The sequence below is a fragment of the Tachyglossus aculeatus genome, chromosome 18, assembly GCF_015852505.1.
Source record: "Tachyglossus aculeatus isolate mTacAcu1 chromosome 18, mTacAcu1.pri, whole genome shotgun sequence".
Classification (NCBI taxonomy): Eukaryota; Metazoa; Chordata; class Mammalia; order Monotremata; family Tachyglossidae; genus Tachyglossus; species Tachyglossus aculeatus.
This window is the reverse complement of record NC_052083.1, coordinates 25839214-25857962: the sequence shown is the minus strand read 5'-3', so window position 1 is coordinate 25857962 and position 18749 is coordinate 25839214. Positions and strand designations below refer to the sequence as shown.

The 18749-nt window shown below is 42.7% G+C and overlaps 1 protein-coding gene and 1 non-coding gene across 3 annotated transcripts in view; one reads left to right on the top strand and one right to left on the bottom strand.

Moving 5' to 3' along the window:
* GABRB3 (gamma-aminobutyric acid type A receptor subunit beta3) overlaps positions 1-18749 on the bottom strand; it is a 153953-nt gene that overhangs the window by 102591 nt on the left and 32613 nt on the right. The window lies entirely within an intron of this gene.
* Positions 14259-14396, top strand: LOC119940463. The gene has a single exon (XR_005454940.1). It is a non-coding gene; the product is annotated as a small nucleolar RNA SNORA7 (small nucleolar RNA).

Below are 18749 nucleotides of genomic sequence, written 5' to 3'. Positions count from 1 at the left end.
ATTGTACTTTCCCTCTCAGATCATTTATTAAGACTGCGGCTCATAGAGACTTGAACTCTGGGCAATCTTAGCTTACTGTGTGGATCCTGAAAACCGCACCTTCAGCTGTGACCTACTGGAGATCTCTTTGGGCTCATCCTTGCCTTTGTGCTCTTAGGTTGTTTTGTCTTTTGAATAAGAATAATATTGATATTTGTTAAGCAATTACTATGTGCCTACCAAGCATTGTATGAAGTGCTGGAGTAGTTACTAGGTAATCAGGTCCCACACGGCTCTCACAGTCTAAGTAGGAAGGAGAACTCATTTTACAGATGCAGTAACAGAGAGAAGTTAAATGACTTGCCCAAGGTTACACAACAGACAAATGGTGGAGCTGGGATTAGCACCCAAATCCTCTGATTCCCAGATGTCTACTTTTTCCACTAGCCATGCTGCTTCTCTAGGCATTTAATGTTTCCTCAGGTGACCACTGCCAACCTCCTGAACCTCCTTTCGGATTATGAACTCCTGAGCCTGCTGTTGGGTAGGGTCCGTCTCTATATGTCGCCAACTTGTACTTCCCAAGCACTTAGTACAGTGCTCTTCACTCAGTAAGCGCTCAATAAATACAATTGAATGAATGAATGATGGCAAGTGACAGACTCTCACTTGTTTTATAAAGAATTCTTCTCTAGTGCTTAGTACAGTGGGGGCTCAATAAATACTACTGAATGGATAAATGGATAAATGAATATTAAATTGGTAAAACAAAACTCACCCTAGCACTTGTCTCTGGAAGCATCCACTAACACCTCTCAATCTAGAAAAGTGGCTGTTTCTTTCTAACCTTATCCTTATCTTTAAGCCAGTTTTCTTTCTCTGTGAGACTGCCTCCCACCCACTCTATGATTACTTGGCTTTTAAAATAAAGCTTTTCACATGGAACCTTATTAAAGGTCATTTGACAGTCGAAGTAGGTTATATTCAATGGGGCCTCCTCTAGGTATGGCGTATGGGGGCCAAGTGGATAGACCTAGGAGTTAGAAGACTTGTGTTCTGCCGCTTGCCTGTTGTGAGACCTTGCTCAACTCATTAAACATCTCTGTGCTTCAGTTGCCTCATCTGTAAAATGGGGATTAAATAAGCAGTCTTTCTCCTCTTAAACTGGAAGTCATCATCATCATCCTCATCATATTTATTGAGCACTGTCTGGAACACTTGGGGGAGTACAGTACAAGAGAGTTGGTAGACACGTTACCTGTGCACAATGAGCTTACAGTCTAGAGGGAGAGACAGACATTAATGTAAATAAATCATTTGTAATTCATTATTTATAGGTATGTACATAGGGGTGGTGGGGTTGAAGGTGGGGTGCCTATCAAATGCCCAGAGGTCACAGATCTAAGCATGTAGACAACACAGAAGGGAGAAGGAGCTGGGGAAAAGATGGTTTAATCAGGGTAGGCCTCTTGGAGGAGAAGTGACCTTAATAAGGCTTTCGCAGCACCAAGGCACTTAAGTATGTATTCATAATTTATTTATTAATACTAATGTCTGTCATCCCCTCTTGGCTGTGAGCTCATTGAGGGCAGGGAATATGTCTGTTATATTGTTATAGTATACTCTCCCAAGCGCTTACTACTGTGCTCTACACACTGTAAGGGCTGAATAAACATGATTAATTGATTGATTGATTGATTGTAGGTTGGGAGAGTGGTCTGGTGAATATTGTGAGGAACATATAGGAAGGACAGTGATTATGTCTGATCTGACTGTTTAACACAGTGCTTGGTACATAGCACTCAACAAAAAAGCTGCCCAATACAGGAAGGATCGGCTAATTAAGCATAGGATGACCATACATATTCTCGCCCACTCATGGATGTCTGTATCCACAGAGAATGCAGGTCTTCAGAGTCCCTGAGGAAATGAAGGTTAAAATGTAGTGGGGAAGTCTGGGCCTGAAACAGTGATTGTTGTCTCCTTGGGAACTTGCTCTTGAAGGGCTTGCTTACCTATTCTATTTCTTCCTCCTGCACCTGGACTGGGAAACAGCATAGCTTCTATTTATTTTATTTTGTTAGTATGTTTGGTTTTGTTCTCTGTCTCCCCCTTCTAGACTGTGAGCCCACTGTTGGGTAGGGACTGTCTCTATGTGTTGCCGACTTGTACTTCCCAAGCGCTTAGTACAGTGCTCTGCACACAGTAAGCGCTCAATAAATACGATTGATTGATTGATTGAGTGAAAACACGTGGGTCTGGGAGTCAGGAGATCTGGGTTCTAATCCCAGCTGCTGTGTCACCTGGGACCAAATCACTTAAAATCTCTGTGCTTTGGTTTTCTTCCCTGAACAAGGGGATTAAATCCCTGCAGAAGAATCACACTCCACTCCAAACACAAGCCCTGGGGTTCAGAGTTGGGCCTATGCCATTGCTCTGAAGGCAGAGACAAGAGCCCTAAGAGTGTTTCTTCCCTATGAAAGAAGTGTAGTTCAGCTGAGATTTAGTCGTGGCTCAGTGGAAAGAGCATGGGCTTGGGAGCCAGAGGTTGTGGGTTCTAATCCTGCCTCCGCCACTTGTCAGCTGTGTGACTTTGGGCAAGTCACTTAACTTCCTTGGGCCCCAGTTACCTCATCTTTAAAAATGGGTATTAAGACAGTGAGCCTCCCGTGGGACAACCTGATCACCTTGCATCCCCCCCAGCGCTTGGAACAGCACATAGTAAGCGCTTAACAAATGCCATTATTATTATTATTATTAGTCCCTTCCTTGGGCCAGCTGGCCACTCTGCTTAGTGTGCCTGGGTGATGGTGGCAGCTTTATCCTGCCACCTCCCAATGAGATGAGGATTTAGCATAGACCTGTTCTCAACACCTTGATTCACTCCCTGCTTCACAACCATTTCCTGCTCCTGAGGTTGCTATTTCCTTTAAATTGGGTTCATGTTGGTCACTTAGTAAACATACTGGGCATATGGTATACACTCAATAACTATGATTGATTGATTTTCTCAAATATCCATCATATGTGGTAGCTAAATCTTTCCAATGTAGCCTGGGCATACCACAGGCACTGAACATAATCCCCAAACCCAAGTCGTAGCAATCCATCAGGCACTTGGAGGGCTTACATATTCATTTATTTATACCCTCACTTGGCACATGCATACAAATGTTTCAATTCTACAGTTAATTTATTAATCATTATTAGAAAGATTAATAATTAACCTCTATTAGTTATTAGGGAAACCACATGGTCTAGTGGGAAGAGCACGGGCCTGGGAGTTAGGAGAACTGGGTTCTATTCCTAGCTCCACCAAGTGCCTGCTATGTGACCTTGGGCAAGTCACTTCACTTCCACTTGATTCAGTTCCCTCATCTGCAAGGTAGGGATTCAATCCCTGTTCTCCCTCCTTCTTAGACTGGGAGTCCCATGTGGGGCCTGATTAGCTTGTATCTACCACAGCATTTAATACAGTGCTTGGCACATAGTAGGTGCTTAACAAATGCCACAGTGAATTCTGATTACCCAACTTGGAAATATTTTATGTCTGTCTCCCCCATTAGAGCATTAAGCGGCTTGTTGGCAGAGAATTTGCCACATGCTTCTGTTGTAATTTTCCAAAAGCTTAGCCCAGTGCATTTTCTTTCTATGGTATTTAAGCACTTACTATGTGCAAAGCACTGGAGTAGATTAAAAAGTAGTTGGATGGGCCACAGTCCCTGCCCCACATGGGACACCAAGATGCCAAGTTTGGTTTAGACTCTCACTAAGCTTCCGTTGACCTAGAAAGGCCCAGCTGGTAAAACCTAGGTGGACTTTGCCTCATCACTAGGTGATGAAGAAGAACCTTCTAAGGAGGAATTTGCTGATTGCTGGAGTCAGCAGGAAGGCAGAACAGGATGGTCAGACATCCCTTGAATACCAGGAACTGAGAACAGGCTATAAAGGACAGACCAAACCTGAAGAATCTTTGCGACTGAAGCAACAAGAATTCTCCAGCTGGTTTGGCATCCTGGCCATCTGCCCCGTTTTGGGGATGCCTGCACTGTCACTGCCTAAAAAAGAGTGAGGATTTCAATGGTTTGACTTGGTGAGCATTGGGAAGTCACTCCAGAGAAGGGGAGAGATCAAGTACTGGGCTAGGAATTGCTTACTCCCGCCCTCCTCACAAGCTCTAGCTAGAAATCAAGGTTGAGCGTAAGTGGTTCAAGTATGGCAATAATACATGTATAACTGAGCTTATGCCAGGAAAAAAATAAAGAGTTTGTATTTTTCTATTAAGGATGCTGTCTGTTTTGTCATTCCCCTGAACACTTCTCACAGAAATCCAAAGAACTCTCCACACCCCCAACCCTGCATCAACAGCTTGCTTGCCTCCCTACCCTCTGAATCCAGATTGGAGGAGGCATAATGTTCATTGGTGCGTGACAGGAGGGAGATCAGGTATTGAATCCCCATTTTAAAGGTGAGGAAACTTAGGCACAGAGAGGTTAAGTGACTTGCCCAAAATCATACAACAAGCTGAGCTGGAATTAGAACCCAGGACCTCTGATCTGAGGCCTGTGCTCTTCCCACCAGGCCATTTTGCATTGAATAAAGTTGAAGCTTAATAGATCTCTTTAATACTACTGCTACCAAAATAGGACACCTAAACAATAGAATACATTTCTAACCTATCACAAGTGAACCACCAAATCTAAATATAAACCCAGTTTTAAAATGTAAAACATAATGGTCCCTATTAAAGATAATTTTCATTCAATTCCAAAATGAGGCTCTTGTTCCCCTAAGGAAATAAAAGAATCAAAAGTTATTCTGAGATTTTTTTTTACCAAGATCTAGCAGAATAAACAAAGTTTAAGAGTTTAAAGTGGGAGGGAAGGAAAATTTGAAAGATTGAAAAGGAAATTGAAGAGTACTCTCAATAGAGTGTATCTTTGTTGCATACCTGCCTGCAAATGATACCCTTTAACTTGATATCATTCATTGTTTGTACCACTGATTTCTGCCTATCCTCAGAAGGGGAGGCAAAATGAAGATGGAATTTGTGTTCAAACCCAACAACAATCCCTTTACTGGCTGGGAAAATGCATCAGTTTTAATATAGTCTCCTAGGCAGGTATTTCAGACTTGATTTGATTTCGTGGATTTTCACTCCTACTGAACAGTCTCGAGACATTTCAAGACGATTTTAAAACTTCCACTGCAGAACAAATGGGATTGAATCATTGACAGGAAGATACAAATCTCCTTCCTCAGAAAGCAACACGGAGCCTGTTCATTATATATGTTGGAGAATGCGGTTTGATTTTCTTTTCCAACAGGGCTGCCGTGATGGTTCTGGGCAGTTTCTAATGGCTGTATTCATTGAATCTCCATGATGTTGCATCTCGGGTATCTGTCAATATATTGGGCACAGCCAAAAGAAGGCACCAAGGTGGGTTTCATGTAAATGAACAGTTTTTGGCACATAGTAGGCGCTTAACAAATCCAATTATTATTAAATGGATTAGTTGCCGAGAAGGAGTAATGTCTCTAGCAGCATCATGAGGCACCCGAGGTCTCAGACCAACATTAAGTGTTCAGAAATGCATGTCGTGACTTGCAAGGCAAATTAAGGAACATTGCGACAGGTGGAGGGATGCCAGGGCAGAAAAGTTCCAGAGCTGGGCAAAGCACCAGAAAATCAAACACTTCCACACGTTGCTAAAAACATTATATGCAAAATGAAGATGATCCCACTTTCATCATGGAAAAGGGGGGAGTCCGAAAAAGATTGCAAGAACGTTTCATACTGGCTTCCTGTGGGCAGGGATCATGTTTATCAACTTTATTGGACTTTCCCAAAACCTTAGTCCAGTGCTCTGCACACTGTAAACCCCCAATAAACACCACTGATTGATTGATTACTGCAGATGAGATTCTGCAAACCAAGCAAAACCTTCAAATAGGTGAAGACATGGCTCCTGTCCCAACTCTTAGGAAATCCACTGTAGCAAACAGACTCATGGAAAATGGAAAAGTACTTGAATAAAATGATTCACTTTTTATGGTATTCGTGAAGCATTTATTACATGCCAGTTACTGTACTAAGTGCTGGGGTAAGAGATCCAAGCTAAACAAATAGGACACTGTCCCTGTCCCACATGGCGCTCCCAGTCTTAAATTGTCATTATACAGATGAGGTAACTGAGGCACAGAGAAGTTAAGTGACTTGCCAAAGGTCACACAGCAGACAGGTGGCAGGGTCGGGATTAGAACCCAGGTCCCTCTGACACCCAGGCCCATGCTTTATCCACTAGGCAACACTGCACACTCGCTGAGATGTACAAACAGGGAGGGGCCACTCCACTTAAGCACTTGCACAAACTCTTCCTGAAAATGTAGCCAGTAAAGAAATGCCACAGGGTCTAAAATGTGCCATCATCATCACCACAGTCTTCCAAAAAAAAAAAAAAAAAGGTGAAAAAGGCAGTGTGAAGAGATTAATTATTTTTTAATAGTATTTGTTTAGCACTTACTATGTGCCAGGCACTCTACCAGGTGCTGGGGTAGATTCAAGATAATCAGTTTAGATACAGTCATGTCCCACATAGGGCTCACAATTTTAATCCCCATTTTACAGATGAAGTAACTGAGGCACAGAGAATGAAAGTGACTTGCCCAAGGTCACACAGCAGACAAGTGGGAGAGCTAGGATTAGAATCCGAGTCCTCTAACTCCCAGGTCCATGCTCCTTCCATTAGGAAAGAGCTGCTTCTGCTTTTTCTCAAATTATTATGGTATTATCATATTATTGAGGTATCTCTTTTTTCCATTGTCAGCAAGATCCTAGCCAAACAACTCCTAGATTGGCTAATAAAGAATATCATCGAACAAACACTCCCAGAATCACAATATGGTTTTAGAATTCAACCTGGCCCTGCCACCCATCTGCTGTATGACCTTGGGCAAGTCACGTAACTTCTCTGTGTCTCAGTTACCTCATCTGTAAAACAGGGAATAAGACTGTATGTTCCATGTAGGATGTGGATTGGGTCCAACCTGACTAGCTTATGTATACCCCACTGCTTAGCACAGGGTTTGGCACATAGTAAGCAGTTAAATACCACAATTATTATTATTATTATAGATGGATTATCAAATTTCTTGTCAGAAACCAGAGAACAAATGAGCATGGAATTTCCCCACAGGGAATGAATCTGGAAGTGCCATCAGACCACAAAGCATTTACAGAGAGAGATTTGGGTAAAGCTGATTTTATAAATAGCTCCATTGATGAGAAACGTAATTTAGTAGGGATTAAGGCCTTAAAGTGTAGTAATTTGATTTAGTAATGTGATCAAGCACAGAAACATTGAGGATATTTCACTTTGAAAATTAGCCATGCTGCATGGACATTTAAGTATTCTTCATAGCTCTTTTTCTGTGACAAATAACTTACAAAATCGCCTGTGATCATCATCAGCTTCGATGACAATGGTCCTTAAGATAGCTCCTTTGGATGGCACTACCTTCTTGAAAAAAAAATTGAAAATAGGATCATCTATCATTTCTTGCTCTATTTACTTATACTGGGTGCAAAGCTGTTATGCTCACAAAGTCCCTCTAGACTGTAAACTTATTGCAGGCAGGGAATGTATCTGTTTATTGTTATACTGTACCCTCCCAAGCGCTTAGTACAGTCAGTGCTCCACACATAGTAAATGTGTGATTTATCTCAGAGTTGATTATAAAGTCTGTGAAAGGTCCATTCATCCAAATCTATCCATCCAAACTGCTACCACATTAATCCAAGCACTTACCCTATCCCGCCTTAATTATCGTATCAGCCTCCTTGCTGACTTCCCTGCCTCCTGTCTCTACCCCTCCAGTCCATAGTCCTTTCTGCTTCCTGAATCATTTTTCTTCAAAAACGTTCAGACCTTGTTTCTCTACCATTCAAGAAACTCCAGTTGTGGCCCGTTCACCTCCGTATCAAACAATAACTCCTCACCATTGGCTTTTCTCACTACTCTCCTACCTCAGCTCTGCCAACACACTTTGTTCCTCTAATGCTAACCTTCTCACTGTACCTCAATCTCATCTATCTCCCTGCTGACCCCTCACCCACATCCTACCTCTGGCCTGGAATGCCCTCCCTCCTCATATCAGACAGATAATTGCTCTCCCCCCGCTTCAAAGCTTTACCGAACGCACATCTCCTATAAGAAGACTAAGCCCACCTCCCCTCTTCTCCACTCCCTTCTACACTGCTCTTACGTACTCCTCCATTCACACTCCCTCACATAATAACAGTAATAATAATAATAATGGTATTTGTTAAGCGCTTACCCCCACAGCACACACACACACACACACACACACACACATATATATATATATATATAATTTACTTATTTATGTATGTATTTATTTATATTAATGTCTGTCTCCCCCTCCAGACTGTGAGCTTGCTTTAGGCAGGAATGTGTCTTTGTTGCTATACTGCACCCTCCCAAGTGCTTAGTATGGTGCTCTACACACAGTAAGTGCTCAATAAATATGATTGAACTGAATTGAATTGTGTACTGACCAAAACTTTCACATCATCTTCTCCCTCCTCTCCCCCTAAGGCTGTGTCTCCACCTATAACTCTGTTGCTTCCTCTTACCTGTAATTTCTTTTAGGGCCTAACTCCCCCACTAGATTATCAACTTGAGGGCAGCAATACTCTCGACTAATTCCACTGTACTCTCCCAAGTGCTTAGTATAGTGTATTGTGCAGAGTAACCATTCACTAAATGGGGCAGATCTATTGCTTGAGATGGAAGTATAGGGAACTCTGAGGAATTTGAAACTCCATAAAGTCTTCATAGGTGGGGGAAGATTAAAAAACATCTTTTCAATTAGCTTTAATTATCCATGCCCTCCCTGCCAAAAGTTGAAGGTTTACTGTCAGGTTGATTTTGGGAACCCCTCGTTCATTTATAATTGAACTTCTAGGCTCCCTCCAGTTATTACCCCATCTCCCTCCTACCATTCCTCTCCAAACTCCTTGAGCAAGTTGTTTACAACAGCTGTCTCAAGTTCTTCTCCCCCAATTCTCTCCTTGACCTCCTTCACTCCATAGATACCACCCTCTCAAAGATCATTTTAACTTCTGAAGATAGAAAATGGCTGATAAAAACACAAAACTTCCCACCAAGAAAAGAAGTGAACCTGCATGACAGAGCAGATGTGTACCCTACATCATCAGCATTGGAGATCTCTTCATTTTCACTGAAAATGGCATCATTTCTCCCAAAGGAAAAACCTACTGGTCTCTGCTTTCTAGTTATTCATAGTCTCAGAGAGACAACAGTGATATATTTATTTAGCTGTATAAAGGAATTTCCCCTCCAAAGTCTACAAAACTGAACTTTCATATGTACTGAAAAATAAATCCAAATTAAACTTTTCTTTCATGCTTTAGATTACACAGCATGCTTGATTTCATTGGAATCTGTAGGCAGATTGAAAGATTAGAAGAAAGACCACATTTTTCTTTGATATTAACTTTCAAATGTAAAAGTAACTTTTCAAACACCAACGAGGCAAATCCTTTCAGCATTTCACTGCAGGTATTTAGACTTCGAACACAAAGTGAATGTGTCCAGAATGGTTCCAAGGTTGATGACTTCCCAGAGTACCAAAGCTAAGCAATGATAATGAAGTAAAACCTTTCCATTGATAAAGACATGTCCACATATTCCTAGTTCTAGGAGGTCACAAAGATAAAAATTTTATACATGGTAAACCTCCTTCTGAATCTGATCTTCAGCTCTTATTTTCCTCCCATTCTAATTCACAGACCTTTCACTGGGATAATTGACTCTGTGATAAACTGGTATTTCTCCTTCTTGTTTCTCACACTGGATGTGTCTCTACCACCTCAACTCCCTGTCCAATCTTATTTTGAACACACCAAGGTTCTCTCCCTAGCCACGGGACTCAGTTGTCTCATAATTTCCTTGTAGAATGCTTCCTCTTTCTCCAACTAAGCATCAGGGCTGAATCCCTGTAACCCTAGTCAGTACAAATACCTTTGTGTGTTGTGATTTGGAGCCAGGGCCCCAGATGATGATAAAGTCAAGAAAACAAGTGTTGTTAAAGAACTGCAGTCTTGAGTGCTTTGGCCATTACAAGACATTTTGCTTAGCTCTCAGCCCCAAGTAGAATAGAGAGCATGGAAAATGAGTTGAAGAATTGGTGATAAATGACCCCATTCAAGGGAATGATGCAATCAGAGCACCAGATCAGTAAAATCTAAAGTATATTTAAGATCCTCCTGCTACCTTGTAAGTACAGGTGATTTCTCTCTTCCCTTTGAGTCTCATTTTAATGTTTGTATTGTATTTCCCAGGATCACTACCTTAAACTTATCCCTGTTTCTCCTTAGTTCATTGGATTTATTGGAAGCATTGGCATTGTCTATATGTTCTGAGAAACATTCCTGTTTCTGTCTTCCGCCATTTCTATTTCCCAGTTCAGAATCTGTAAGGCCGATTTGATAAATCCTATGAAGTAAAACCTAAAGGATCAAAGGCTCTTCTATTTTACATCATCAATGTCCACCAAAGATTAGTCTTAGTTAAGGGTTGGCATATAAAGAAATTGAAGGCCAGCTGTTGAGCAATTTCATTTTTGTTTTCCTCTAGTGGATGTCAACCAAGAAGAAAGACACTGATTCCCTGAGGGAAATCATGATTCTGAAGCAACTGACTTTGGGGGGTGATCCAGAGATCCAGAGAAGCAGCGTAGCTCAGTGGAAAGAGCACGGGCTTTGGAGTCAGAGATTAGGGGTTCAAATCTCGGCTCCGCCAGTTTTCAGCTGTGTGACTTTGGGCAAGTCACTTAACTTCTCTGTGCCTCAGTTCCCTCATCTGTAAAATGGGGAAGAAGACTGTGAGTCTCCCGTGGGACGACCTGATCACCTTGTACCCACCCCAATGCTTAGAACAGTGCTTTGCACATAGTAAGCACTTAATAAATGCCATTATTATTATTATTATTATCATCCGGCTCCAATTCCAAAACAAGAACAAAAATGAGAAGGGAAAGTAGGGAGAAGAAAGCCTAATAGAAAGCTGCTCTTCAGCTCTAATAATAATAATAATGGTATTTGTTAAGCGCTTACTATGTGCCAAGCACTGTTCTAAGCACTGAGCTGTCCTTTCCCCTTCCCCTTCAATAGGCGCTGGGTTCCAGCTACCACGTGGCTGTCTGGGAATGGCTCTGTCCCCGGCTTTCCACTGAGGATGCCTCCAATTCCAAGTGTTGCTCTGTCTCTGATTAGTGGATTTAGCTATGGGCAACCACATTCTGACTCACCCAGGGTAAGTAACCAAACACCTTTCATCAAGGTGACCTTTGATGCTATCTTAGAAAAGGCAAAGGAGAAATTTTGCTATGTGCATTTCCTTGCATACTTAATTGATCAATCAATAGTATTTATTGAGCACTTACTGTGGGCAGAGCCCTGTACTAAGTGCAGACACATTCTCTGCCCACAATGAGCTTACAGTCTAGAGGGGGAGAAAGACATTAATATAGATAAATAAATTACAGATATGTACATAAGTGCTGTGGGGATGGGAGGGAGGGTGAATAATGGGAGGGAGGGTGAATAACGGGAGCAAGACAGGGTGATGCAGAAGACAGCTGAAGAAAAAGAAAAGAGGGCTTAATCAGGGAAGGCCTCTTGGAGGAGATGTGCCTTCAATAAAGCTTTGAAGGTGGGAGAGTAATTGTTGGATATGAAGAGGGAGGGCGTTCCAGGCCAGAGGCAGGATGTAGGTGAGAGGTTGACGGTGAGACAGACAAGGTCAAGGTAAAGTGTGTAGGTTGGCATTAGAGGAGCGAAGTGTGTGGGCTAGGTTGAAGTAGGAGGATAGTGAGGTGAGGTAGGAGGGAGAAAGATGACTGAGTACTTAAAAGCTTATGGTAAGGAATTTCTGTTTGATATGGAGCTTGATGGCCAACCACTGGAGGTTCAGGAGGAGTGGAGAGACATGGCCTAAACGTTTTTGTAGAAAAATGATCTGGGCAGCAGAATGAAGCATGGACTGGAGAGGGGAGAGACAGGAGGCAGGGAGGTCAGCAAGGAGGCTGGTACAGTAATCAAGGCAGGATAAGATAAGTCCGTGGATCAGTGTGTTACAAGTTCAGATGGAGAGGAAAGGGTGGGCTTTAGCTATGTTGTGAAGGTTGAACCAACAGGCTTTAGTGGCAGATTGAATATGTGGCTTGAATGAGAGAGAGGAAACGAGGCTAATGCCAAGGTTATGGGTTTGTGACACAGGAAGGGTGGTGGGTCGTCTACAGTGATGGGAAAGTGAGAGGAAGGACAGGTTTTGGGTGGGAAGATAAGGAGTTCTGTTTGTTAAACTTGAGATGACGTGAGGACTTCCAAGTAGAGAAATTTTGAAGGCAGGAGGAAATGTGAGACTGCAGAGAGAGAAATAGATCAGGGCTGGAGATGTAGATTTGGATATCATCTACATAGAGGTTGTAGTTGAAACCACATGAGTGAATGAATTCTCCAAGGGAATGGGTGTAGATGGAGAAAAAAGGGAGCCCAGAACTGAAACTTGAGGGACCCCCACAGCTGGGGGCAGGGAAGCAGAGGAGGAGCCCATGAAAGAGACTGAGAATGAATAGTCAGCAAGAGAGGAAGAGAACCAGCAGAGGACAGTTTCAGTGAAGCCGAGAATGTTTCCAGGAGAAGGAGGTGTACGACAGAGTCGAAGGTAGCTGAAAGGTTGAGGAGGATTAAGATGAAGTAGAGGCCTTTGGATTTGGCAAGAAGGAGATCATTTAAACTGACTTTTGAGACGGTGGTTTCTATGGAGTAAAGGAGGTCAAAGAGAGAGTTAGAGGAGAGGAACTTGAGATAGCAGTTATGAACAACTTGCTCAAGGAGTTTGGAAAGGAATGGTCAGAGGGAGAAAAGAAGAGATGGGGCAAGTGTTTTGATAAGACGTGAAGGGATGGGGATAGATGTGCAATTGGAGGGGATGGATTTTAAGAGAAGGCAGGAGATCTCCTCTAAAGATGCTGCTGGGGAAGATGGGAGAGTTGAAGGAGGAGCAGGAGGAAGGTGGGACTGGGGAGGGGTAGGGGAGATTTTAAAGAAATCACACCTGATAGTTTTGATTTTCTCAGTAAAGTAGGTGGCCAGGTCATTAGAGGCAAGAGATGGAGGAGGTGGGGGGACAGGGAGTTGAGGAAGGGGTTAAATATCTGGAACAACTGGTGAGGGCAATGGGCATGGGTGTCAATAAGGATGGAGAAATAATTTGGCCGGGCAGAGGAGAGGGCAGAGTTAAAGCACATACGGATAAACTTGGAGTGGACGAGGTTAGCCTGAAATCTATATTTATAGTTCGAAGATTTCCTGAACACAGAAATCTGTCCCTAGTTTTCTTGAGATTTCTGCCCCAAATCCTCTTCACCTCAAGAGGAGACTCAAGATGTTTACTCTGATTAAACTCCAAATACATGATTTCCAGGTAACCTTAGAAACGATAAATCTGATTTCAGAACAACTTACTCTTACTCCTGTGGCTCAGTTAGATAAAAAAAAAAAAACCTTGCCTGTTTCAACTATAAAGGAGATCTTTAAGGGTCAAAGAGCACTGCATAACCCTATATAACTACTGCTACTACTCTCTATATGCTCATAATAAAGAGACTAGGAATGAGAAATAAAACCAAAAATGCCAAAGCCCACCCTAACAGGAGAGATTATATTTTCCTACCCATAGCATAGTCCAACTCTTAGCAAGTCCTTCCCTGAATAAGCCCTCTCTTCCTTTCCTTCCACTCCCTCTGCATCACCCTGACTTGTTCCCTTCATTCATCCCCCCTTCCAGCCCCACAGCACATGTACATATCCGTAATTTATTTATATTAATGTCTCTCGACCCTTCTAGACTGTAAGCTCATTGTAGTCAGGAAATTTGTCTATTTATTGTTTTAGTGTACTCTCCCAAGCACTTAGTACAGTGCTCTACACCCAGTAAACGTAAATGACTGACTGACTCTCGGTCACAACTCCAGCTTATGTCTGCCTAGCATAGAGTCAACCAATCAGTCCATGGTCTTTATTGAGCACTTTTCTGGTGTGGAGCATGGTATTAAGTGCTTGGGAGACTGCAATAGAATTAATTGGTAGACATGATCCTTGACTTCACAGAGATTAAAGTCTAATGGGGAAGACAGACTTTAAAATAAATTACAGATAGAAGAAGCCACCCCTCTCAGGATGGCATCTGGAGAGTTTCCAATACTCTACCAGTCTTGGCTATGGGAGGGAGAGTCAAGCGGAGGCCTATCCATTCCATTCCTAGCACGGGCAGTAGCTAGCGTGTGGAAGGCAATCTGTTACAAGTCCAAACTCCCCTGTGCCGGGCAGCAGTGGCATGGAACAGAGTCAAGGGTGGAGACACAAGTTTATTGGGTGGAAGGCAGCAATAGTAAACCACTTCCATATTTTTACCAAGAAAACTCTATGGATACACTACCACAGTGGCTGAAATGGGGCATTCTGGGACAGATGGGTCCATGGAATCGCTCTGAGTCAGAAATGACTCAACAGCGTAAAACAAGAGGAAGCCACAGGGAATATAAAAGGAAATGGACTTAAGTACTGCGAGGGTGGGGATGCGATGTGAATAAAAATGCTTAGGGGACACAAACCCAAGTGCATAGATGAAGCGGAAGAGGGCAGGAGAACAGCGTGGGGAGATGAGAGTGCCTTAAATCCAGGAATCCTGCCACAACAGTCAGACACAATTTCTCTTTAGTAGTAATAGTATTTATTAAGCACTTACTGTGTAAAAAGCAAATTGTCCCTCTCTATCAGATAGCTGAGTGATTTCACTGGGAAGCCTGCCAAGTCCCCACCACGTGGCCCTTCCCGACAAGCTCGGTGCATACTGGGCCACAGGGGGATTTAAGCAGGTGCTCAGAGAAAGTCTCCTCAAACTTTAGAAGACTCCTAACTGGTCCCCTTTGCCACTAGACTATCTGAGTTCTGTTAGCTATTATTAAGATAGTTATCCACTATATACTAAGCACTTTCTATGTGTCAACTGCTGTTCTAAGCGTTGGGTGAGATACAAGTTATTCACGTTGGACGCAGTCCCTGTCACCCCTGAGGGTCACAATCTAAGTAAGAGGGAGAACAGATTTTGAATGCCCATTTCACAGTTGAGGAAACTGAGGCATGGTGGGGATAAATGACTTGCCCAAGGTCACACAGCAGGCAAGTGTGACTGTGTCCAACCTAATCACCTTGTATCTACCCCAGCGCTTAGAACAGTACTTGGCACATAGTAAATACTTAACACTTACCATAATTATTATTAAGTGGCAGTCACTTGTTTTGTATGTCTACAATTTCATCTTTCTACCAGTCTGTTGCCAATTCTTTCCTCATTCTATTTTCAGGGTGGGGAAGGGACCTTATAGAACTTCTCTAAAGAAGTCTACACCAACCTCCTTCTGGTTAAATACAATGGGCTCTTCTCTAGCCTAATCCTCCTCAACTTCTTAGCTACTATTCTCCCAGAATTTCTCTATGCTTTAATCTTTTCAGTCTTCTCCGGGCTCTCCTCCTACCTCTCTGGTTGCTTCTTTTCCAATTCCTTAGCGGGCTCGTCATCTGCTCATCCTGTAATTGAGGATGTTCTCAGAAGGCTCAACTCTGGGATCTTTTCTCTTCTCACTCCATAGCCAATTTCTCCTTCCTTCCTACTTTGCCTTACCTGATTTCCTATCACAGAGCAGACTGCACACTTTCCTCTTCCAGTCCCAGCTTGTTCATTATTCCTCAATCTCATCTATCTCACTGCCAAGCCTTCTCTGTGCCTCAGTTTCCTTACCTGTGGGATGGGGACTATAACTGTGAGCTCCATGTGGAACATGGACTGTGTCCAACCTGATTACCTTGTATCTATCCCAGTGCTTAGAGTAGTGCCTGGCACATAGTAGGCACTTAAATACCATTAGAAAAAACCTTTCCCACATCCTCCATCTGGCCTGTAACTCTCTCCCTTTCCATACACTCCAAACCACCATTCTCCCACCTTAAAATAATAACAATAATAATTATAATTCTGGTATTTGTTAAGCACTTACTGTGTACCAGGCACTGTGCTAAGTGCTGGGATGGATACAAGCAAATCAGGTTTTACACAGTGAGCCCCATGTGGGGCAGGGACTATCTTAATCCCCATTTTACAGATGAGGAAACTGGGGCACAGAGAAGTGAAGTGACTTACCCAAGGTCACACAGCAGAAAAGTGGCAGAGCAGGAATTAGAACCTATGACCTTCTGATTAAAGTCATATCTCCTCCAAGAGGTCTTCCCTGACTAAACCCTCATTTCTCCCCACCACCTCTCCCTCCTAGGCACTTGGATTGGTACCCTTTGAGCACTTGATATACACTGCACCCTCAGTACCACAACATTTATTTCCCTATCTGTAATTTATATATACTAATGACATTCTCCCACTCTTGACTGTAAGCTCCTTGTGGCAGGGGATAGGTCTACCAACTCTGTTTTATTGTACTCTCCCAAGTGCTTAGTACAGCGCTATACTAACCTTCTCACTCTAATTCAATGTCATCTATCTTGCTGCCAACCCCTCGCCCACATCCTACCTCTGACCTGGAATGCCCTCCCTCCTCATATCAGACAGATAATTGCTCTCCCCCACTTCAAAGCCTTATTGAAGGCACATCTCCATTAAGAAGTCTTCCCTGACTGAGCTCTCATCTCTTCTCCCACTCCCTTCTGCACTGCTCTTACTTACTCCTTCATTAATCCCCCCTCCCCTCTGTATATATCTGTAATTTACTTATTTATTTTTTTATCCATGTATTTATATTAATGTTGGTCTCCCCTTCTAGATTGTGAGATCGTTGTGGGCAGGAATATGTATGTTTGTTGTTATATTGTACTGTCCCAAGCACTTAGTACAGTGCTGTGCAAACAGTAAGAACTCAATAAATACAATTGAATTGAATTGAAGCACTCACTAAATGGTACTGATTGTTTGATCAACAGGGGTATTTTTTGACCACTTACTTGATGATGCAGTAAGGTGTGATGGTGAGTTGTTAGGGGAGGATTCCTGGAGGAGATGTGATTTTAGCAGAGTTTAGCAAGGAACTAATAGAGAATAGAGAAATTCTCTTCCTTAACCTAGGAATACTGAGAAAATGTCAGCAGGCTTTAAACCTCCATAATCACGTCTTCAAGAAGAAAGGAAAAAGGGCATCTCTCCGCTTTCCATTACTGGCAGGATTCTAGCCAGACAGACGGCTGAATAATCCATTTGACTTACCCTTTCTGATTCACAATGTGGCTTCCATGAAAGTGCAGTGCAGCAGATATGGAGAAAGGCAGGGAATCACACCAAGACAGATTCTGTGCCTACCACACAGGAATTGTAATTGTCATGAGAGATTTCAACATTCGAGGTAGATAACTAACTGAAACACGAAAAAATATTGAGACAACATCAGCTTGTTCAACTCAACAGTGTGGAAACCAACTCTTAAGCAGCTCTGCTCCATTTTGTTGGGTTTTTTTAGACTCCATTTTGTGTTTAATCGATATTTCTTTTTCCTAAATCATGCTTCAGCAACATCCTCCTCTGTCATCATTTAAGAAAAACGTAGTCACACTTGTTTGGGTGCATCAGATCATCCAATCAAAAGCACCAACAATTGATTGGATCCATCAGATCATTATTATTATTGCTATTAGTATATTTGTTAATAATAATAATAATAATAATAGCATTTATTAAGTGCTTACTATGTGCAAAGCACTGTTCTAAGCACTGGGGAGGTTCCAAGGTGATCAGGTTGTCCCACGGGGGGTTCACACTCTTCATCCCCATTTTACAGATGAGGTAACTGAGGCACAGAGAAGTTAAGTGACTTTCCCAAAGTCACACAGCTGACAAGTGGTGGAGTTGGGATTAGAACCCATGTCCTCTGACTCCAATCAATCAATCAGTCATATTTATTGAGCGCTTACTGTGTGCAGAGCACTGTACTAAGCACTTGGGTAGTACAAGTTGGCAACATATAGAGACAGTCCCTACCCAACAGTGGGCTCACAGTCTGCTCTTTCCACTGAGCCACGCTGCCTCTCTAAGCACCTGCTATGTACCAGGGACTGTATTAAGCACTGGGGTGGATACAAACTAATCAGGTTGGACATAGTCCCTGTCCCATGTGGGGCTCACAGTCTCAATCTCCATTTTACAGATGAGGTAAGTGAGGGCCAGAGAAGTGAAGTGGCTTGCCCAAGGTCACACAGCAGACAGTTTGCGGAGCTGGGATTAGAACCCATGACCTTCTGACTCCCAGGCCCGAGCTCTATCAATCACTACACCAGGTTGCTTCTCTATCATCCGATCAAAAGCAACAGCACTAGATTGGATCCTGTCGATGGTGCGAAAGAACACCACAGCTATCATGGGCCATAATTAATGCCCTCTTCCACCTTTCTGTGGTGAGGTTAAGCTCACTTTTAGGGAAACAGGCTCTGTCTGTCCTCAGTCATACAGATCTGTATTACTTTTTCAATAATAAACCCCTTGTGCTGTGTTGCCGTGACTCGATTCTTTCTCATCCAGGATCTACGTGAGCTCATGAGATATACTCAACTGGGAACAGCGAGAATCATCCACAGCACGCACCTGGGTAAAGGAGCTTTTTGG